This window comes from Petaurus breviceps, unplaced genomic scaffold (genome assembly GCF_028583685.1).
Source record: "Petaurus breviceps papuanus isolate PSGF00001 unplaced genomic scaffold, PetGlider_PUasm1.0 176, whole genome shotgun sequence".
NCBI lineage: Eukaryota > Metazoa > Chordata > Mammalia > Diprotodontia > Petauridae > Petaurus > Petaurus breviceps.
In genome coordinates, this window is record NW_027185771.1 from 15490191 (window position 1) to 15514108 (window position 23918).

General features: G+C 40.7%; 1 protein-coding gene and 1 pseudogene across 3 annotated transcripts in view; one reads left to right on the forward strand and one right to left on the reverse strand.

Annotated features, from left to right (window-relative positions):
- Window positions 1–4442: 4442 nt before the first annotated feature.
- Window positions 4443–23918, forward strand: part of LOC138159395 (dipeptidase 2-like) — a 33453-nt gene continuing 13977 nt past the window's right edge. The window contains exons 1-3 of one of the 3 annotated variants that reach the window (XM_069085702.1): window positions 4443–4640; window positions 5315–5460; window positions 23732–23781. The gene's annotated coding sequence lies outside the window, so the exon portion shown is untranslated. Of the gene's footprint in view, window positions 4641–5012; window positions 5172–5314; window positions 5461–23731; window positions 23782–23918 lie in introns of those variants that run through there. The other 2 variants (XM_069085700.1, XM_069085701.1) reach the window with 2 other exon arrangements.
- On the reverse strand, window positions 8372–11966 carry LOC138159508 (ADP-ribosylation factor 1 pseudogene; annotated as a pseudogene).

A 23918-nucleotide genomic window follows, 5' to 3' on the forward strand; every position in this document is an offset into this window, starting at 1 on the left:
ATTTTCACATTTTAAAGGATTCCTATACCAAGTACAGGATTTAGATAAGGATAGAAATACTAAACTGAAAATTCTCTGAAGTTTCAAAAATGTGGAACCAATTTTAAGTGATTGTACTAATTTATATTAAGTCAGAATTATCTGGGAACCTCTAGATCTGAACCAGAGAAGCAGAACTCCCTTTTTGAATTGGATAACTACATGACGCATCTGAGATTCAAAAAGTGCTGTTTAAAAGGATATTGGGAATAGATCACTGGGATACAAGGAATTTAATGTTAATTAACATTGGTAATAATGATGTATGGTTCACGTATAAGTTTTCTTGGTTATCTTGTTGACATGTAATCTCCCTTCCCAAAACTCGTATATGGTGAGCCACCTAAGTAGCTTAATCTGTACCTGGCTTAATGTAATTACATAATTTTGTAAACTGTGAGGAAGACTTTATTGCATTGTTTGAGCCCAGCCCTATGTGGCTAGAAACCATGTGAACCATTTGTTGTACTGTTTGAACCTAGCCTTGCATGGCTGAGAATCTGAACCATTCCTATGTGCCTTCAGTATCAAATCATACATTTCTGGGAGCCCTGAAAGGTCTGTCTGACTACTCCAGCTTGGGAATATGGACTCTAGGCAAAGATTACCCCTGCACCTGAGTGAACATCTGACCCAAGGGATCTGAAAAAGACAACATCAGATGCAAACAGCTTCTCCAAGAGTCTGGACCAGGCCTGCACAAGAACTGCTCCTTCCCTGGGCCCCCTTACATACTCAAGACTGGTTCTTTATATCTTTTTGCAGCTTTAGCTTATTTTTACTTCATTGTTCTGTATTCCCTTTGTGCTACCTTGATCCCCCTTGCAGCCTGCTCCTTTTTCTGATATTATAATTGTCTTGCAGTAGTTGCCCATCTCTAGAAATGTCCAACCATTCAACTATTACCTGTAGAGCCCCCTATTTCAGGAAGTGGTTGGGAAAAGCCTGAATTCACCTAGATAAGGATTTGGGGAAACCCCCCCAAGAAGAGAGTTTTTTTTCCCATACCTTCTTTGGTCTAAAAAATGAAAACTTAACAGATTTGTTCTTGACCAAAAGGAGAGGAAATGATAATCATTAAACAGCGTATTTTTTTTTTTTACCAAAGTCTGAATTAATCAAATCTACTGCTTTGCTTTGCTTTAAAAATGCCTTTTCCTGTGGCAGTGGCTCCAGAGACCAGATAGGGCTGAAAGTGGGATTTCCCCTTATCTTGGGATATCTCCTTACAGGAAGAAAACAGAGATCATAAATTCCAAAGGTACCCAACAACTTCTTTGTTCTCTGAGTAAACTCAGAGAATATCTCTACCTGTGTAAACAACCCCAGACAGGACTAACTTAAAAGCATTCTTTCTTCTGCCAAGGATGAGACTCTAAACCTAAGATACTATCTTGAATAATAGAACCTTTTCTTATCTAAACATTTAGTGGGGCATGTATTATGTTGTGGCAAATCCCTTTCTGGTAATCATAAACTTTATCCTGAATTGGGCTGGTTGTAAAATGTATTTAGACTTTGTCATTCTTCTGTTCATCAGTTAGAATTTGGCTTCTAACTCCTTGTATGTACATGTTCATTAGTTTAAGGGAATAAATGCTGTAATTGTATATCACCTAGCCTGTTGTCTCCTTTAACCAAACTGTACAGTTAAGAATGAGTTAAGGCAGTAGCCTTGGGGAGAAGTTGGATTCCCAGTTCCCATAGAACTCCTAGATAATACTAAAAGTCAGGTGGATTTAACCAATTAGAAAGCAGACAGTGGGGGCGGCTAGGTGGCACAGTGAATAGAACACTGGCCCTGGAGTCAGGAGGACCTGAGTTCAAATCCGGCCTCAGACACTTGACACTTACTAGCTGTGTGACCTTGGGCAAGTCACTTAACCCCATTTGCCTTCAAAAAAGAAAGAAAGCAGACAGTGGCCTTGGGACTCACAGGCTCAGATAAGGACACATCTAGGTTAGACTGGTTGGGGGAGGGGATCAGCATTCTGGGGTTGTTACTGCACTTGCTTAATGAACCTCATGTATTATGAATAATATCTAACAGAATTAGAGCCTCATTAGTAATAATTATTGTAATGAAGGATTGGAATTGCTTTGCACTGATTAGTTAGCATTAGTGAAAAGAAGGGGGGCGGCTAGTTGGCAAAGTGAATAGAGTACAGGCCCTGGAGTCACAAGGACCTGAGTTCAAATGTGGCCTCAGGCACTTAACACTTACCAGCTTTGTGACCTTGGGCAAGTCACTTAACCCCAATTGCCCTGCCCTCCCCCCTCCAAAAAGCAAAAACAAACAAAAAAAGAAAAGATGGGGTGCTTGCCTTTCCAACCAATGGTAAGGTGGGATAGGGATTGGAGGTGGAGTTAGGATTATGACAAGAGAAGCCTGTGAGTTTTCACATCTCGAACTCCCTGGCAGACACTGCTTGAGTGATAAGGGCAGTGCCTTTTCTCATGAGAAAGAATAGAGAGCTTTTCTGATCTTTGACTCAGACTCTGAACTTTTTCATGTCAAACAGATATAACTTCCACTTGGTTTACTGGGAACATGCCAGAAAGGAATGCCTCATGGAAAGTGAAGTTGGAGCTTGAGAACTCATCAGGTGGTCCCTCAACTTAGTTGATGGGGGGAGGCCTCTGGGAGCAAAATGCTAAGTGACAACTTTTCCTGACCATTTGGCCATCCTCTGCTGACTCATGTGAGCCCACTTGGTGATTGACCATGTAAATGATTGCAAAAGGGGTAGGATGGGAGGGTTGTACCTGCCATGCAGTAAGGGAATTGTGGTGAGCCTGGAATTACACACACTTCCACCTTTAAGTCTAAGAATGCTTCAGGCAAGATCCCTCCACCAAGATGATCTGTGGACACATCTGAAGAAACACTAGGTACAAGTGACGTGGGCAGGGAGATTGAAACTTGGGATTTGACTAGGAGAGAGAGATTTGACTTATCTCTTAGGAGTCTAAATCCAACTCTGTTAATTCCATTTTTTGTCTCAGTAGATATGCAGTTAGTTCCTGATTAATTTGAACAATGGAGCCTGCAAAGTGGTTGCATGATTTGAATTCACATTGCTTATTTTATTGGAACTGGAACCAATGACCACATTAACATCATTATAACTTCAAACAGAGCAAATTTTAATACATGTCATTACTTCTCAGGATTCACTGTTTGCACTAAGCTGTACATTGAATCTACATGTGAATAATGAGTCCTTTTAGGCCACATAAAGTAGAAAGGAGATTAGATTTAGTGAGAATGAGAGTCAAGTGAATCATAAATTATAAATTGTTATCATGAGGTTTCATATTGTATGCTCCAAACTCGATGAAACTGAATTTGGGCTTTGGCACTAAAAGGTGGCCCTGAGAACAAGGAACCCAGGCCCAGGTAAAGTTGGGTTCTAGTGAGAAAGAAGGGGCAGCTGGAGTCTACCAGCAGCACCCCCTGGCAGCTTAGTCAGATATGGCACCCTGAGAAACCACCTAGAGTCCCATCTCCCAGTGCTCTTAATGGGTGAAGTACATTCTACCTCTGTCCAAGTGAAGCATAGTGACTGTCTCACAGAGCAGGAAAACAGACACAGAAAAGGACCAAAGACTACTCTATGGTTCTTACAGATTCCTAGCTATGGTGGTTCCAAGATAGTGAGACAGTTTGGTTTTATTTGTTATTTATTTGTTATCTGATTCTCTATGACCCTATTTGGGATTTTCTTGGCAAAGATACTGGGCAAAGGTTTGCTGTTTCCTTATCCAGCTCATTTTACAGATGAGGAAACTGAGGCAAACAGGGTTAAGTGACTTACCCAAGGTCATACAGCTAATAAATCTGTGAGGCCAGATTTGAACTCATGATGAATCTTCCTGACTCAGGCCTGGCACTCTGTCTACTATGCTACTGCCCTGAGCACAGTTAGGACTGAGAAAAGATTAACCTTGGGGAGAGCAGTTTCAGTTGAGTGATGAGGTCAGAAAACAGACTACAAAGGACTGAGTGAGAAGAGAGAAAGTAGTGAAGGCTTCCTACCTACTTGCTTGCTTTGCTCTTTGGTCATCTTTCTAATGAAATCATATTTGTAAAGTGCTTAGCACAGTGGGTGGAACATAGTAGATGCTTAATAAATACTTTTTCCCTTCTCCTACTATTCCTACCTTACCTGCTGCCCCTCCCAGCTGGATTTAGGATGTTTCCTTTGTCCTTGGAAACTTGAATTTGTGAATATGGTCTATCCCAGGGACCCTTCCTGAGATGTGTCTTTATCTATTCTTCTGCTCTGTGACAGGCAGGCTGCAACAGGGGGAGGGACAGGGGTGGCTTAGTGTGGAGGATGGAGGAAGGAAGGGAAGGAGGGGGCAGTGGAGAGTCAAATTGGGCAGCATTCTACCAAGTGAGTCACTCTCTGGGCTTTAGCTCCGCCCCCTGGCCAGACTACCCAAAGAAGAGAGGGGAGTTCTTAAGGACCGAGGGGAAATATCTGCAAGCCTAGACCTGCTTCTCTGAGATAGGGAGGGAAAAGGCAGTGAAGGTCCCTGTGCCAGCTTGGGACAGCTGGGAGTGGACCCAGAATTTTGGGAGAGAGGAAGACAAGGTAAGGTCTACCTCACTTAAATTCCTTCAGGCAACCAAAGCTGGGGGGGGGGGGCAGAGAGTATATTCTGGGTCCATCTGCTGGAGAGCATGCTAGCTGGGATCCATGGATTGTCCTTTAGGTGCAGGAGAGGCTGAGGGCTAAGACAGAAATGACTCTACTCTGTTCCTCAGAAGTACAGGGCTGATGGGATCAGCCAGTGGCTCTTGCATAGAATGGGTCTGTGATGATGTATAGTGACAAGCTAGAACTGTATTGCTATGGACACAAAATACCTGAGGCTGGGAGTCTCTAACCAGCCAGAAGGTGACCACACCTTAGGAAGGTAACCAGAGCCTTTATACATACTCAGCCACCAACCTGCCCAGGCACATCACCATACGGCTCCCCGCAGTCTCTAGCACCAAGGTTACTAGCAATGCTTACAGAGTTTGGGCTGGGACAGGCTTTAGTATACCAGGGCCCAGGTTTAGTAACTGAAGAACTAGAGAAGGCAGAAAATAAAAGTCTACGAAGAGAAGGAGAAATCGAGTAAGATCTTTCTGATAGAGAGGAAATGGGAGCCCAAATTGGTTTTTGTGAGAAAGATCACAAAATCTCTATAATAGAGAAAACACTGGGTTTTAGGTCAGAGGACCTGGGTTCAAATCCTGACATTGTCCTTTACCCATCAGCAATGTATTCTTGGAGATTGGGCTTCCGTCCCCTCCTCTGTGAAATAAGGCTGTTGGACTAGAAGATCACTGAGTCCCATGATCCTGTGTTCTCCTTGGAAGCCTTTATAAGAAGGATGAATGCTCACCTGTGGCTTTGTCTGGAGGTAAGGGAATGAATGGGTCAGGTAACCTTTGGAGAACTTTACTAGCTTACATAACACGAGGAAGGTTTGTCTATATGTCTCCGTCTTTTGTTTCTATGAAGCTCTTCTTTGTTACCTGAAAGTGGCGTCCAAGGACAGTGGGAGCCCTTCTCTCCTTCTACCCCTGCCCCATCCCAAACACTAGCCCTGGTGAGATTCCCTTTCAAAAGGAAAAGGAACCAACAAGGGGAAATTCTGTTCTGGATGCAATTCTCACTGATAATGAGGAACTGTGTGCTGGGGCGGCAGTGATGGGATTCTTGGGGCTCAGGGGGGATAGTTATTCCCTGCTAGAGTCTGTGATAGTGAAGGAAAGGAAATATGGGCATTATCTAACACACACAGTAGACGTTAGGAAGACAGATTGAAAAGAATTCAGAGGAAAGACAGGATCCCATAGACTAAAATGTGCTTCATGGGTAGTCAGCCCGGGAAAGATGGGGGTTGCTCAAGAATTAAATTCTGAAGACACAAAGGGAAACCATTCCATTGAGAAGGAAAAATGGGATTTATTTGAAAAGATCAGTGTAGACACCCAGGGAACTCCTAAATCTACTTAGATTTTAAAAAAGAAATACACAGAAGATGTAAGCAAGGCCAGGTAACAAAAAATGAATAGGTGTATGACACAGTCCTATAAAAATAGTGTCCAAATTCTGAGTGCTGATCAAAGCATATTTTTTTTAACTTTATTTTTCTTGGATTTGTGTTTGTGTTCTTTTGCAACATGACTAATATGAAAATGTATTTTGCATGATTTCACATGTATAATCAACACATTCCTTGCCTTCTCATTAAGGAGGGGAAGAATAGGAGGATAAGAAAGAATTTGAAATTTAAATTTTTTTAAATGAATGTTCAAAAAAATTGTAGAAGCAATTGGGAAATATTTAGCTAAACAAATAAAAATATGTATTAAAAATAATGTGCAAAATGCTAAAGGTCAGAATAAGCAGAAGCTTGAAAGGGAAGCAAAGGAAAATAAAAACAAGATTTTAGCTCTACTGGGGGAAAATGGAAGGGAAAGGACCTTTGCTTCAGGTAGATGGGATGCAGGTAACTGACAACCAAGAGAGGGAACAGCTGCTCAAATTTTAATTTGCTTCTGTTTTCTTTGCCAACTAGATTAGTTTTGTGCTGAAATGAAGGAACAAAAACAGCCAATGGGGTGTTGATACCCCAGATAAGTCAGGAGATAGGAGGGCAAGTCTTCTCCCTGTTTTATTCTAGGCCAATGAACTTGACTGATTTCTGGGGAACAGCCTACCTTGGGGTTAGCCCCACTACTAACAAGACTGAGGCTGGTGGATTGCTTGAGCCCTGGAGTTCTGAAGTGCAGTGTGTTAGACTGATAAGGTGTCCTCACTAAGTCCTGCACCAAGATGGTGAACTCCTGGAAAAGGGAAGGAAGGCAGGGCAGCCTAAGAATGGGGAAACCAGCCCAAGTCAGAAATCAAACAGTTAAGAATCCTTTGCAGATCAATAGTGGGATCAGTGTGGTGAATGTCTGTTGCCCTTCCATCCTGGGTGAGATGGGGAGACCAGATCTCAAAAAAAGATTTCTGGGACAAATTAGATTTACAAACATCCAGATTACAGATTTACAAACATCCAGAATAGGTCATACCACATTAATCTCCTTTCTTAATTTTCTTTCTTCCAAAAAGAAAAAAAAAAAGACTTATGACTTAGAGGCAGCTAGGCCAGTGAATAGAGCACTAGCCCTGATAAGGACCTGAGTTCAAATCTAGCCTCAGACACTTGACACTTACTAGCTGTGTGACCTTGGGCAAGTCCCTGAACTCCAATTGCCTTGCCTTCCCCCCTCCAAAAATAAGAAAAGAAAAAGAAAAATGCCTGGTATTCTTGACTGTGTTTTTGAAATATCTCCAACCAAACTTTGGGGTCAATGTGGGCTGTGCTTAAATGGAGAGGTTTCAAACAGAAGCACTACACATTTAACCAAAATTAAAAAGCTGGTTTTTTGTTGTCTGAATACATCAGAAAGCTCTTCTCAATGTTTATAAACAGACATTATTGTGTCCTTCCTAAGAATTGTTCAAATGTGATGTTAATCACAGCCTGATCTGAACTGCAGGTCAAAAATGTCTAGTTATAAACGGTTTATAAATGAAGATCGAAGGCTCTCAATGTACATACAGCCTGCTCTGAACCACAACCTCAAAGCTTTTTTTCCTAATAAGTATCCGCATGAACACAAATACAAGCACAAACTCTATCATAAAGATCTAAAGACATAGCATTACATGGATCTCTATGCAAAACTGATCACTTGTATGGTTTTGATCATTGTTTCTCAAGTTCCAAAAGAGAAACCACAATTACCATGGTCTGGTATTCAAGTTGTTGTTGCACAACCTACACAAAGCATATTTCTCTCTTCTGTGTGTTTAAGAGTTTTATGTGTCTTTTTTATATTGTTTTACCATTTTAAAAAATAAACTGAGTTCAGGTTAAAAACCAAAAACGAAAATGGATCTCAATACAGATCTCACAAGCTAGTAGTAGTAGTATTTGACTGTGTTAATCCCCAGCAACGCAAGGGTCAATGTGCTTAAAATCCCTTCCCAGTACTAAATGGCGGGCTGATTTTTTTTTTACAATATAAAAGCTGAGTAATATTGTATAGAAGTGCCAGAAACTGCCCCATTGGAAATAGAAATTATTTACATTGCATAAGAATCCTATTTTCAGACCTGTATTTGTCATATTTACAGCATGGAGCAATGCATACTGTGACAAGGGGTAGGTGAAAAACAGCTTCCGGCACACAATAGCACGAAGTAAAGCAAAGGGTGAAAAGGAGGAAATAAGAGGGAGAGAAGGAAAGAAGGAAGAGGAACTCATTGCTTCATTTCTGGTTTTGGAGCTGATTGGACAACCAATCCAGTCTACTAGTGGCATGGGTGGCTTGGATGGACCAGTTTCTGGGATGGAGAGAAAGCTGTCCAAGTTTATCTGTGATTTCAGCTGCATTCATGGCATTGGGAAGATCTTGTTTGTTATCAAACACTAATAAGACTCTATCTCTAAACTAATCCTCTGCCAACATTCTTCTCAGTTCTTCTCCGGATGCATTCACTCATTTTCTGTCATTGCTGTCAATCACAAAAATCAGTCCTTGTGTGTTCTGGAAGTAATGGCACCACAGGTGTCAGATCTTGTCCTGTCCACCTACCTCCCACATTGTGAAGTTAATGTTTTTGAATTCTACAATTTCTATGTTGAAACTTATAGTGGGAATGGTAGTTACTATTTCATCCCGCTCCAGTCTGTTCAGAGTTGTCTTTCCTGCAGCATCCAGACTGATCATGAGAACCCTCATTTCTTTTTTGCCAAAGAGCCCCTTGAAGAGATTAGCAAATATATTCCCTGTATTCCAAGTGGGATGTGTTGAACGTTGGCAAAAGAAACCTTCCAAGAATTTTTTGCAAATATAAGATCTTTTTCCCTTGGTGTTTCTTCCTCAGCTTTCACCTTGGGAATCGTCTTTCTTCCTTTCTCTCCCTCAAACAAATAGAAACTGATGGCCTGTTTCATGCCGTCCCTGGGCCCTCCAGCATCCTCTGCCTGATGCCCATCCTCACAGGCTGCTCTCCCACTCCTTTCCACTTTTCTTGTGTGCTGGCTTGTGTACCTCTCTCTTTTTCTCCCTGCCTTGCCTAGGTCAGACTGCTTCCCCGGCACAAGCCAGACTAGATCCAAAGCTTTTGATAAAGTGTCTTATGCTATTCTTGTGGAAAAGATGGAGAGGCAGGGATTAGAAAGATTCAGAGCTAGTGGGACGGCTGTACTAAACAAACAGTCGTGAAAGGTTCAGTATCAGCGGGCAGAGTACAATGGGACCATCACCTCCCTATTCCTGGAAACTTTGTTGTCTTTAATTCTTTTCAGTCATGTCCGACTCTGTGAACCCATTTAGAGTTTTCTTGGCTAGGATACTGGAGTGGCTTGCCATTTCCTTCTCCAGCTCATTTCACAGATGAGGAAACTGAGGCAAGCACGGTGAAATGACTTGCCCATGGTCACACGGCTAGGAAGTATCTGGGGCAGGATTTGAACTCAGGAAGATGAATCTCCCTGACTCAACCCAGAGTTCTATCTATTGCACCACCTAGTTGCCCCTTTTCTAGAAACTATGCTTCTCTTGATGAAGTCTGAAGTTATGTTAGCTCTTTTGGCTTCCCCCAAAATTCTCTGTTAGGTAGGAGGTCTCTGGTGGAGTCTCCCAGGGGGCTGTGCTTGGCCCTGGGCTTTTTAGCACTTTCATCCATACCCAGATGAAGGCAGAGAGGACATGCTCAACATAGAACCCCTGATGACAGCATCAGGCTCCACAAGGATCTTGATAGACCAGAACACTGGGTTGAATTCAATAAGATGAGATTCAATAAGGATAAATATAAAGTCTTATGCTTGGGTATAAAAACTTAATCTTCCAAGTACAAGGTGAGGTGGCCATGTTTAGATGGCAGTTTGTCTGAAGATTTGGGGATTTTTGTGAACTGAAAGCTGAAATGAGTCAGGAATATGATGTAGCAGTGGAAAAAAATCACATGATCTTGGGCTGCATTGAGAGAGGAGTAAGGAGGGAAGTCATCTCACACTGTACTCTGCCCTCATCAGACCTCATCTGGCCTTGAATATGATTATTGACATTATTATCCATTTCAGATTTTCATAACCTGAAATCCAAACTCAGAGCAATGTCAAATTACAGTCCGGCAAGTTTCTACCTCAAATAGCAAAATCTCGGAGTGAGTTGCATGGTGGTTGACTTCAATACGCTAACAGATATCATTTCATGAGGGGTGTATGGTGGACCAAGAAAATAAATATGCTCTGTTTCCTCACTGTGGCGGGATACTAGTTCAGCAGTCTGACAGCTTGCTGAGCAGAGTTGACCATCTCTGCAGGCAAGGGCAAGCTAAAGAGATTCAGGTAATAGAATTTTAACAAGGTATTATTTCTGTTCAAGTACCAGACCCCTGAAAGACCCAATGGGAACACAACAACAAGAAGTACAAGGCACACATCCTATAACAAGTTTAGATGAAAGAATGCAGGTCCAAATCATCCTTCATAGAAAACCATTCATTTTGTCACAAGTGGCTTTTAAGCTCACAATCCTTATGATTTGGAAAAGCATGTGCAAAACACATTTGTTTCTCACTCTACTATTCTAGGTGGAGGGCTGGCAGAGTATTGTGATTTACCTACTAGCTGTGTGACCCTGGGCAAGTCACTTCACCCTGTTTGCCTCAGTTTCCTCATCTAGAAAATGAACTGGAGAAAGAAAGGCAAAACCATTCCAGAACTTTTGCCAAGAAAACCCAAATGGGGTCACAAAGAGTTTGATGTGACTGGACAACAACAAATATAATTATCTAAAATGAAGCAATGAAAATGAAGTAATCACAATAGCCAACATTTACATAATACCTGATACATGGTATGGGCAAGGTACCGTGCCAAGCACTTCACAAGCATTAGATTATTTGGTCCTCCCAACTACTTTACAGATGCACAAACTGAGATAAAAAGAGTTGAAATAAGGTACAAAAGGTCAAGTAATCAATAAATTTCTTGAAGCCAAACAGAAATTGCAGTTTGTATTAAGTCATAATCTACCACAATTACCCTAATAGGGGAACACATCTCACCCTAAATTAGTTTTAAGAAAAATCTTAATCAAGGTCCACCTTGAGTTTTACAATAAAAAATTATACCATTTAAAACCTCAGGGCCATTAGATACATGCACTTTTAACCTAAAGTCTATTGTTACCAATTTAACTTATTTTCAAAGATTCCTGATAGCATTTTTCACATTCCTATAAACCTTTTCTTTATTCTCATTTAAATCACTCAAAGAGCTGAACCTATTCCTTTGTGCTGCTAATGTGACCTTACTATATTATTATTATTATTATTTTGCTTTTTGGAGGGCAATTGGGGTTAAGTGACTTGCCCAAGGTCACAGGGCTAGTTTTTGTGTTGTGTCTAAGGTCAGATCCGAATCCAGGTACTCCTAACTCCAGGGCCGGTGCTCTATTCACTGCGCCACCTAGCTGCCCAACCTTACTGTATTCTTTAAGAAGGTGACCTTATGTTACCCAGAGGCATCTGCCATTTTGGGAGGGGATTTTAAAAATTTTCCCCCAATTAATTAATTAATTCATTTAAAATTTTCATTATTCACTTCCGTAAGCTTCAAATTTTCTTCCCCTCCCTCCTTGCCCCCAAGAAGGCTTGCAATATGATATAGGCTGTACACACACATTCCTATTAAACACATTTTCACATTAGTCATGTTGCAAAGAAGAATTATAATGAATGGGAGAAACCATGAGAAAGCAAAACAAAACAAAAAAGAAAATAGTCTGCTTCATTCTGCATTCCAATTCCATGGTTCTTACTCTGGATGTAGATGGCATTTTCAATCATGAGTCCTTTGGAATTGTTTTAGGTCCTTGAATTACTGAGAAGGGTTAAGTCTATCAAAATCAGTCATCGCACACTGTGGCTGTTACTGTGTACAGTGTTCTCCTGGTTCTGCTCACTTCACTCAGCATTAGTTCATATAAGTTTTTCTGAAGTCTGTCCATCATTTCTTATAACACAATAGTATTCCATTACATTCATATACCACACCTTGTTCAGTCATTCCCTAATTGATGGGCATTCCCTCAATATTTCCAGTTCTTGACGACCACAAAAAGAGCTACTATGAATATTTTTGTACATGTGGGTCCTTTTCCCATTATTATCATCTCTTTGGGATACAGTCCTAAAAGGGATATTGCTGGGTCAAAGGGTATGCACATTTTTATAGCCCTTTGGGCATAGTTCCAAATTGCTCTCCAGAATGGTTGGATCAGTTCACAACTCTACCAACAATGAATTAGTGTTCCAACTTTCCCACATCTTCTCCAACATTTATCATTTTCCTGTTTTGCCATGTTAGCCAATCTGATAGTGTGATGTGGTACCTCAGACTTGTTTTGATTGGCATCTCTCTAATCAATAGTGATTTAGAGCATTTTTTTCATCTGACTATAGATAGCTTTAATTTCTCTGAAAACTGCCTGTTCATATCCTTTGACCCATTTATCAACTGGGGGAGGGAAGGGAATTTTTTTGTTTGTTTGCAAGGGAAGAGGCAAAAGCAAGGCAATTGGGAGTAAGTGACTTGCCCAAGGTTACACAGCTAGTAAATTTCAAATGTCTGAGGCCACATTTGAACTCAGGTCCTCCTGACTCCAGGGCAGGTGCTCTATTCACTACACCACCTACCTGCCCCCTGGGAAGGAAATTTTTAAGGACAGAGTACTGTTCATCTAAAATTGCTAACAGGAAAAGTTCTCAATTTTCTTCTGATTTCCTAATCGTACCCTGGATTATCAATAGAACTAATTTTACTGAAATTTTCCTTTGCATTTGCAGAACTTCTCAAGTAATTATTTTTACAATTAATCTCTTGTTCAATAACATCCAGTGTCACCTGCCTCATATAGTTAAGAAAACAATATTGTGCTTCAGGTCTGACTTACACAATTTTGTCCTAGTTAAATCAGTTGACCAATAAAATTCATTTTGGGATGAAGAAAAATTAGATCAAATGCTATTACAACCAACAGTGCTGGAGAGGCTAACATTGTATGCTAGCTTTTAAAACAGACTAACCGCTTCTGGTCTAATATATTCAGTACCTTCCAAATTTAACCCAAAGAGAGTGTGCGTTCTGATTACTCCTTTCCCCAATCTTCCTTCTCTTCTATTACCCACTTATCCTTTTCCTTTCTATTTTCCTATAGGGCAAGATAGATTTCTATATGCCATTGCCTATATCTTTTTTCTTTTTTTTTCTTTTTTTTAAGCAATTGGGGTTAAGTAACTTGCTTTAAGGTTACATGGCCAGTTATTTCTGGGTGTGGTGCTAAGTATCTGAGCCTGGATTTGATCCCCAGGTCATCCCAACACTGGAGCCGGTGCTCTTACTTGCTGAGCCACCTGGCCTCCCCCAACCTATATCTTATTTCCCAGTTGCATGTAAAAACAATTTTTAACATTTGTTTTTACTTATTTATTAATTTTTGCAGGGATAAAGGCAAGGCAATTGGGGTAAAGTGACTTGTTCAAGGTCACACAGCTAGCATTTGTGTCAAATGTCTGAGGCTGAATTTAAACTTAGGTCCTTCTGACTCCAGGGCCGGTGCTCTATTCACTGTGCCACCTAGCTGCCCCAACATTTGTTTTTAAAACTTTGAGCTCCACATTCTCTCTCGTCCTCTCTGTCCACCCACCCTCACTAAAAGGGTAAGCAGTTTGATAGAGGTTATGTAAAAAACATATGATTTAAAAATACTTTGTTTTCATATATATAAAAAATATCTCTATTTTAAATATTAACATTTTTAGCTCTTTGTCTATGGTTTACTTAAACAATTAAGTTCAAAAAATATTCTTGCATTGCTTTTAAATTGGTCCCAGGTTTTTCTCTGAAGTTCTTAAAAGCCAGATAAATTTAAGCTGCTAACTGTTCCTGAAAATTCACTAAAACCAGAGTTGTTTGCAGTTTAAATCCCTTATTCTTGCAAACAGGCTATTTCCTCTTTAAAACAATAAACTTGTCACTCTCTGGGGAAAGAGTGATTAAAAGTTGATCTACTTTTCACTTTTTAGAATACAGAAACAGTTTTCTCTTTAGATTCAATATTCCCTTTCTTTCTTCAAAATACCCAGAAAATATTCTGTAATTTCTAAATCAGGAGTTGCATTTTTCAATTCTTAACAACTTATATTATGGTTTTATAATAGTAAGATATATTTTAAAATATTAATGTTTGACATTCTAAATCAATTGCATTTAAGACCAATATAGACAAATTCTAATCAAAGTGTACAGTAAGGGGAAAAAAACCCTGTTTTTTTTAACACATTGCCCTGATCTTAAATATTTGTGTGGTAACATGAAAATTAAACTCTACAGCAATAATCTATATCTAATATTCCTAAGTGCTAGTTTTATCTTAAAGGCTATCTTTATTCTTCAAATACTTTTTTTTTTGTGTGCAAAACCTATTCCACAGATATGTCCACTACTTCTTTTTACAATTTGTAATAACATGATGTTCTTTCAGATTGGAAAAATATCCAAGTCTAGGCTCTGGGCTTGGATTTTTCTTTTACCTTATTTTTTCCCCTCATACATAGGCTGGAATGTATCTTTAAACTCAATTCCTTTCCCATGCCACTCTGGGCAATTCTTTTTTTTTTTTAATGCTTCCTAATTTCTGGTTGAGACATTGAAAAAGCTAAATAAATAATTCAAGCTTCACGTGGATCACTAGGAGACCTGTTGAATGCTTAGCATGTCACCTGAGTGCTGTAGGGAATCCCCGTCCCCCCACCAAAAAGGTTACACTGGGGACCAGCCCACCACCCTCAATCCCTTCATGGTTGCTAAGATGTCATGGTAGAAATTAAGGTAAACTGAGACAAAGTTCCAAATATGATTAATTTATTAATTAGGCTAGCAGCAGTCAATAAATTGGGTCCAAGGCCTCTTTTGATGACCAATGACCTCAAGTAAGGACAACCAGGGTCTTTTATAACAATTATAGCAAGATGACAGAACAAAATCTCCATCAACATATGTGTCTTCTTCTGATCATCTATTAATGATGTAGCCAGAATTGAGACTATATCATTTAGACCTTTCTTTCTGAAACCCCCTTAATCGCAGCTGAGACATTTATCTGAGGCACAAGACAAAAGTTCTCAGGTGATTGGGAGTTGCTACGACAGTTGAAATTGATAAGAACTTTCGTTGCTGTTGTTCAGTCCTGTTCAAATATTGTTGACCCCATTTGGGGTTTTCTTAGCAAAGATACTGGAGTGGTTGCCATTTCCTTCTCTAGCTCATTTTACAAATGAGGAAACGGAGGCAAACAGGGTAAAGTGACTTGCCCAGGGTCATACAGCTAGTGAGTATCTGAGATCAGATATGAACAAAGATCCTCCCCACTCCAGGCCTGGTGTTCCATCCACTGAGTCATCTAGCTATGGATGAGATTTTTACCTTATAGGTTTATCAAGTTTCTCTGGAAAGTGGGTGATGGGTGGGTTGCAAAGATAGAAATAAGATAAGACAAAACCTTGCCCTTTAGGCAAGTGTCTTCAGAATACAGGTGGTGAGTGAAGTTTACAGGGGAAAGGAACCCCAAAGGGGAATAAAAAATCTAGCTTGATTCAGTCTTAGCAAAATAGAATTAAAATCAATTTCAATTTTATAGAAAGAAGGAAGAAAGGAAGGACGGAAGGAAGGATGGGAGGAAAGAAGGATAAGTATTTACTATATGTAAAGCACTGGGAATAGAAACAAAAGGTTAAAGCAAGTCTTCTCCCCAGGAGTTCACTTTTTTTTTTTAAAGCAATTGGGGTTAAGTAACTTGCTCAAGGTTACATGGCCGGTTATTTCTGGGTGTGGTGCTAAGTATCTGAGCCCGGATTTGATCCCCAGGTCATCCCAACACTGGGGCCAGTGCTCTTACTCGCTGAGCCACCTGGTCACCCCTAGGAGTTCACATTTTAATGGAGAAAACAGCACACATAGTTTCAGTTGTATTTCAGATGGGGCAGCCCCATGGTCCTTAGGGTACAGCAGGAAAGCAGATAGCTGTGCACTGTTTTTAATGTTATTTCCACTAGTAAATTCTTATTGGTTTCTGAGGTTGAACCTTTGACAGTGCCAAGGACTTGGGTGGCCAGAATTTCTTTTCTTGGGTCTACTGCAGCTGTGGCTACAGTACCTGCTGAAGCAGTTGCCAGCTACATCTCCACAAGGATGCTTCCAAGGATAATGGCTTTGATGGTTGGGCTATAAACAGGACTTGTGATCCAAGGCTCTTAGGGCTTACCTGCCCAGTAGGGAGCACTTGGTCAGCAGTCAATGTTAACAGAAGTGAGAAGGGTCCCTCCCCTAAGCAATTTCTCCCTTCGATGATGGCCATGGAAGCTAGTCTAGAAAGTGGACTAGTGATCTGGAAGGCACTGTAACTCCCAAGGCTACTGGGTTCAAGGTCCTGGGCCAGCTAATGGATGCTTTTTTATCTAATTGATATCTAATTGATGCTTTTTATTTTTTAACATTACAATTATTTTCTACGGTTCCTTCCTAGTAAGCCTTCCCCTTGTAACAAAGACAAAAGTTAATGAAAAACAAGTGGAGAAAGTGTTAATGATGCTGAATTAGAGTTCTGAAGAAAGGTTAGGTCCAGATATACAGGTTATCCCTTCCGCACCATGACTTTCCCTATTGAGGTTTTGATATATCATGGGTTGACATATGAAATTAAATGGGAATTTTTGAGAAGTTTTGCAGAAACTGCAATTGATGCACAAAGGCCAGCAGACAACACAGAAAAAATACTTAACCCAAATTCTACAGTAAGGTACTTGTAATGTAATGCCAAGGAAAGGCAACTTCCCAAGGTTCAGAATACCAGCATAGCTGCTCTCCATTTTATTCAGTGACAAATTAAGAACAGAGAAGATCAAAACATGACATCATTCAAAATACAGCATTTACCAAGTGTGATTAAATAATCTCCAAGTACTACCCCACCCCAGGACCTTCCATTCATTCAATCAATTACAAAGTCCCTGTTCTAAATACTACTCCACCCCTAGGCTGTACCTTCATTTAGTCCACCACAAAGCCCCTCTTCTCAAATGGAGATTAGTTTCCAATCTAAGTAAAGTACATTCATTTGTTCAACCATAGAACACAAAAAGGTCAAAAGTTCCCCACCCCTGGATCACAATTGAATCTATCCCAGAGTTACAACAAGCTTAAGCACAGCACTTAATACCCAAATGGAGGTCTTTTCTTCATCTTGACAGGAGGCAAGTTCTCAGCAATCTTAGTTCCTAGGGAGACAAAGCTTAGCAAGGCCACAAGATACATTGCCAGTCTCTTCATTGATTCATCCTCTGTCTGCAGAACAGTCCTAGAACCCCTGAAAACATTAGCAAAACCCTCTCCCAGGATTTCTGTAAACATACAACAAGAAAATCCTTCTTCAGGGCTTCTGAACCAACAGAAAGGTTCCCAGACCCCTTCAACAACAGCACTGTCCTTCACCAGTGGACAGTATTCACTCTCTGTCTGCAGGACAGTCTCAGGAGCTCTTAGCCAACAGCCAGGTTCCAGGACTTCTTCAACAGGACTGTCTTTCACCAGTGGACAAATCTGGCAAAACAACATCAAAACAGACAGACAAAGTACCAGCAAAACAGCCATGTCTCCTCAGTCCTTGGCAGCTCTGGGGGCAGGTCTCAAAAGTCCAGGGCGATTCAAAGTGGCCCTCAGCAATCCTCTCAGTCTCTCTCTGCCTCCACGAGCGTGCTGCTTCCAAAAAGTTCTTCTGCCTCTCTCTTGTCTCTCCAGATCTATGTCACCAGCTCCTCCCAGTTCAGGACTCTCTTTTCACATCAACAAGTCCATCCCACAGGTGGGATTAACAAGCTCTGGGTTTTAACACAATCAATTTGAAAACCAAGCCAATACAGGGGGATCTTTATATTCCATTACTATCACAGTACTGTAAACACTCCAATGAAAAAATTCAGATTTCTTCTCTGTTACAAAGAGAGGGCCAAAATATTTTATGCAGATTTTCCAGATTGTGGGGGTGCCACACCTCTAACCTCTCTAATGTGGAAGGAATAGCTGTACATAGTTTTGGGAACCATCTATGTACAGATGATGTTTGAACCTATGGAAATTGATAAGATCACTTAGTTGAAACCAGAAGTTCTTAACATTTCTGTATTATGGACCCCTTGGGCAGTTTGTTAAAACCTATAGATCCCTTCTCAGCATGATATTTTAAAATGCACAAAATGAAATACATATAAGTATAAAAGAAACCAATAATATGAAAAATATTTATTAAAATTTTTTTTAAAAAAATTCACAGACTCCAGGTTAAGAATCCTTAGTCGAGGGAGGAGAGAAGAGGGTCCAGGATAGAACCCAGGGAAACAGATGCCCATGCTAAGGAAGCAGGATGTGGATAATGATGCCACAATGAAGCAGTCACATAAGCAAGAGGAGAACCAGTAGAGGACAGTGTCACAGAAAATGGCCTCTTTGGATGGACAGATGGATGCAGGCAACCTCTTTTGAATATTTTCAGTTTTCAAAATAGACCCTGAAAAAATTAAGTTCATTTTTGTTTTTATTGTTGTCATTCAGTAGTTTCCAACTCTTTGTGACCCCCCTTTGGAGTTTCCTTAGCAGAGACACTGGAGTGGTTTTCTGGTTCCTTCTCCAGCCCATTTTACAGATGAGGAAAGTGAGGCAAACAAGTTAAGTGACTTGCCCAGGGTCACACAGCTAGTCATCATCTCAGGCCAGATCTGAACACCACCAGGCCCAGCACTCTGTGCACTATGGTGACACCTAGCTGCCTCTAATAGACAACAGGTCAAGCCTCACAACTGGGCTTTCTGGTGCCCCATCCATGGATCTGTTCTTTCTCTCTTTTGTTGATACAGGTGCTTTGAGATATAAAATTTCACCCCAGAGCTGCTCTGGCTACATCCCCAGAGCTTTGGTACTTTAACTCATTGTTGTTGATTTCTTTTATGAAATTATCAATTGTTTCTATAATTTGTTGTTTGATCCATAGCCTTTTTTTTAGGATAATATTATTTAGTCAAGCAACTACCTTCACAATATCAGTTCACCTCTGGATTTCCTGCTTTTTCCTCCAGAGTCTAGAAATAGCAGAGAATTAACCCCCGTTAAGCAGAGGCCATGTATACAGCAACCCTGAGAGGCAGGCAATGAAGTATTACTATTCCCATTTTACAGATGTGAAAATTCAGGCAGAGATGGAGCGAATTGTCAGAGCCAGAATATGTACCTAGGTCTCTTGACTTCAGATCTTGTACCCTTCTTGAACACAGAGCCTTTCTCCAATAACAGTGGAAGGCTGGGTGTACTTTGGATACTTCTTGGTCCCAAATATATTCACCTAGTGAAGAATGGGGCAGCTAGGTGGCATGGTGGATAGAGTGCCAAGTCTGAAGTCAGGAAAACTTATCTTCCTGATTTAAAATCTGGCCTCAGGCTCAGGTACCTACTAGCTGTGTGACCCTGGGCAAGTCCCCTAACCCTATTTGCCTCAGTTGGAGAAGAAAATGGCAAATCAGTATCTATGCCAAGAAAAATCCAAATGGGGTCACAGAGAGTCAGACACAGCTGAAAAATGACTTAACAACAAAAAACAAAAATGAATAGTCTCAGCTTTAGTTGTTTTTTTTAATATTTATTTCCTGCTATTGCCTACTGGTTCTTCCTCCACCCTCCCCTACTTTCAATTCCCTAGCTGCTAACTGGAAGTTGGAAAAGGACATACTGTTTGTCTGCCTCCCCTCCCCTGCCTTATTATCCCCATCATGTTTCTGGGAAGAATGATTTTACGAGAAACCTCTCTCAGTAAGGTGATTTTTCCCCCATGTGTATTTTCGTAAATAATTCTCTTCCATTATCTTTTCCTGAGTCTCTGCAGCATTGTTAGATTTTTGGCAGGTGCCTTGCTATAAGTATTCTACCAGATGCTTGCTCACTGTCTCCTGCCCCTTTTCTTTTCCAAACAAAACCTTTGATCATATTAACTGTGCCTGATAACTTACTAAACATATCACTCCCCTAAGTCCCCCCCCTTCTCTACTAAGTGAAGGGAAATCACGCTCCATCCTCTGTTCTCTGGGACTAACACTGGGAATTATATAAATAATCTGATCTTGGCCACCTTTCAGCATTATTTTCACTTTGATTCTATTTAGTTCACTCCGTGTGTGTGTGTGTGTATTAACACATATATACATATGTATATACACACAGCATATGCATATAGTTCATTCTATATATATTCTATATACAGATGTGTTCATTCCTCTGCTTCTCTGAATTCCTAAAGTGTGTTCCTTTTTACATTTCTAAATCTTACAGATGGAGAAACTTAAACTAAGAAAAATGAAACAACTTGCTCAAGGTCACACAAGTAGCAAGTGTGAAAGATGGGATTTTGAGGTCTTGAGTTTGGGTTCACTTTTGACTTCCCTGGTCACTTACATCACATGGAAGCTAATGGAGAGAGCATCCTTTAGGTCTGTGTAGATAACGAGGAAATTGGGGGACACATACCCTTCCCTTTCCTCATACTCTATGTCTGAATCTCAGCTCTGCCATTCACTTACTGTTGACTTTGGGTTTAAGTCACTTCCCCTCTGAAGGCTTCAGTTTTCTCATCTGTAAAATGGGGGAGGTTGGACCAGATGAGCATTAGGGTCTTTCTTAGCTCTATGTTCGGCCAGTCTCTGAGAACGATTTAACCTTGTTATCACAGTATCGTTGAATGGCTGAATGAATAAATAATGAAAAAGCATTTAATAAGAGTTCATACTCTGTGTCAGGCACACATTACAGATAAAGACACTGAGGCACAAAAAGGCTAAGTCTTTGAGTTAACCCTTTAATTAAACTAAACCTCCATTAAGGAGAAAATCAGAAAAGGGAAGAGCATTTGTGATAAAAATTTCCCTTTTTCTCTAAGTAGAGCTGAAGGGTGCTATTTCTATTAGCTTCAGTGTGGTATAAGTAACCAGGGCATTGACCTGAAATCAAGAGACCTCATCATCTTCCACACTTGCTGGTTGTGAAACCTTGGATAAGTCACTTCATGTTTCTTAGTTTAAATTTCTCCATCTGAGAGCCAACCGAGGCTGAGAAAGATTAAGTGGCTTGTCCTGGACCACACAGCCCCTAAGCATCTGAGGTGGGCTTTGATGCATGGAGACTGAGAAATGGCACATTTTTAAGAAGAACTGTTGTGTTGTTTATTTACCTATGAAAATGTGTTGGCCCTTCAGTAGAATATAAACTCCTCGAAATTTTGTTTTCTTTTTTTTCTTCTATTTTCCATCATGTCTTTGTATCTCTAGCACCTAGCACATGCATTGTCTGTGGGATCACACATTTTTGAGCTTTTATAAAGACACGGTGAGCCCTTAGTAAATGATGTTGAATTAAATTGAGGTTTATAAAGGGCCTCCCTCACAACTTTGTGGAAGTTGGTAGTGCATGTATTACTATCCCCATTTTACAGATGAGGAAACTGAGGCAAACAGCATTAAGTGACCTGCCCAAGGTCACACAGCTGGTAAGTGTCCAAGGACACATTTGAATTCAGGTCCTCCTGACTCCAGCCCCACTAACCATCTAGTTGCGCCTTACTATTTGATCCAGTAACTCCGTCTCCTGACTTCATTCATTACACAGGCTCTCCTCCATGCCGGGAAAATTCTCTCCTCACCTCTACCCCATGGCTTCCCTGGATTCCTTCAGGTCCCAGATAAAGTTCCACTCCCTGCAAAAGGCCTTTCTTGGTCCTGCCTAATGCTAACACCTTTCTGAAATTATTTTTGATTTATCTTGTTTGTACATAATTGTTTCCATGTTATCTTGCCATTCAACTAGAAGCAACTTGATTTTTACCTTTTTTTTTAATATTCCCTAGCACTTAGCAAAGTGCCTGGTACACAGTAGGTGCTTAATAAATGTGATATCATGTGATTTGTCAGCATAAAGAGTTGTTAGAACATAACCCCCAGCTTTCAGAAATCTCATTGTTAAATAGTGACCAGCCCACTTCTGGAGATAAGGGTCAAATTTGATGTATGAGGTCTACCTCCCCCCCCTGAATCCTCTGTGACTTAGTTTCCTAGTAAAGGAATTGGATTAACTGACTTCTAAGGTCCCTTTCTATGATCCAGAATGAGGGAAATGGTTAGGTGGCACAAAGGATAGGGGACTAGACCTGGAGTCAGGAAGATCTGAGTTCAAATTCTGCTTCTGCTACTCCCTGGCTGTCTTACCTTGAGAAAAGTTATTTAACCAGACTGCCTCAGTTTCCCCATCTGTAAAATAATAGCTTCTAGTTTCCAGTGTTTTTAAGGATTGAATGAGATATTTATAAAGTGGTTTGCCAAACTTAACAAGATAATAAATATGTATAATATGTATAAATATAATAAATGCTATATAGAATAAATATACATAAATATAATAAATACTAGCCACTGTCATTATTATCAGCCCATCTTCAGTGTTGTGCTCAGTTTCAGACGCCCCATTTTAGAAAAGACTTAAGCAGGATATGATAGATGTCTTTAAGTATTTACAGGGTTTTCACCTGAAAATAGATTCAATTTGCTCTTAGCCTGAAAGAGCAGAGCAGCACGTGGGAATCAGAGGGAAGCAGACTGATGCTTGATGTAAGGGAAAGCTTCGTAACAATTAAGGCCATCCAGGAGTGGGCTATCTCAGGAAGTCATTCATAATGATAATTATAATTAATACTATCTAGCATTTATAAAGTTCATTAAGGAAAGTGCTCGACAGATATGATCCCATATTATTATCCTCATTTTATAGATGAGGAAACTGAGGCAAATTTTTAGGTGAAGGGACTTTTCCAAAGTCACACAGCTAAGAAGTAAATGAAGCATGATTTGAACAGGTCTTCCTGACCTATTTCTGGTCTAGTCACAGCACTACCGAGCTGCCTAAGGGATAAAATGTGTTCTCCCTTACAACACAGGGCTTTAGGCAGAAGTTGTGTGACCACTTGTCTGGAGTAATGGAAAGGGCATTCTTTTTCATGTACACACTGGACCAGTTGACCCCTGAGATCCTTTCCAAAGCTAAAATTCTCTCAGGCTCTTAGCCAGGCTCTATAGAACACTGCTGTAGTGCACCCCCTCCCAACTGCTTCCTACCCTTAGAACCAGAGGTCTGAGGCCCGAGAAGGGCTTGTCTTAAGGAAGGCCCTGACTTAAAATCAAAGCCATCTGATTGCCAGGACATTGGTGAAATAAGCAGGACAATGAGGTAGCTGTGGTACCAAGGTGAGACCCTCTGACCTTTGAGTCTCAGACCAAACTCTTGGAGGGTGAGCAGAGCTGGCAGGATAGATGGTAGGGACCCAGCAGGCCCAGAGAGGAGACACATGCTAGAAAATGTTGGGATGGGGTCGGGGGGAGAAAATGAAGGAACTAGCCTGAAGAAAGGGTAAGACTCAGGATACACTGAGTAGGCACTGTGGGTTGGCCTCAGAGGTGGTGGCGATTTGCAGGTACATTGACATGGGAGGAGCTCACTGGATATGGCACAGCCTGATGGGAGGTAAGCTGCACCCCCATACAAAGAGTCAGGGGGTTTTCTGCTGGGATCACCCTAACCAATGCAAGTGAGTATGTATGGAAGGGGGTGGGGAGGGGCTGCACTGCCCTGGGCTTGGGTGTTTTAGGGACGTTCTCATG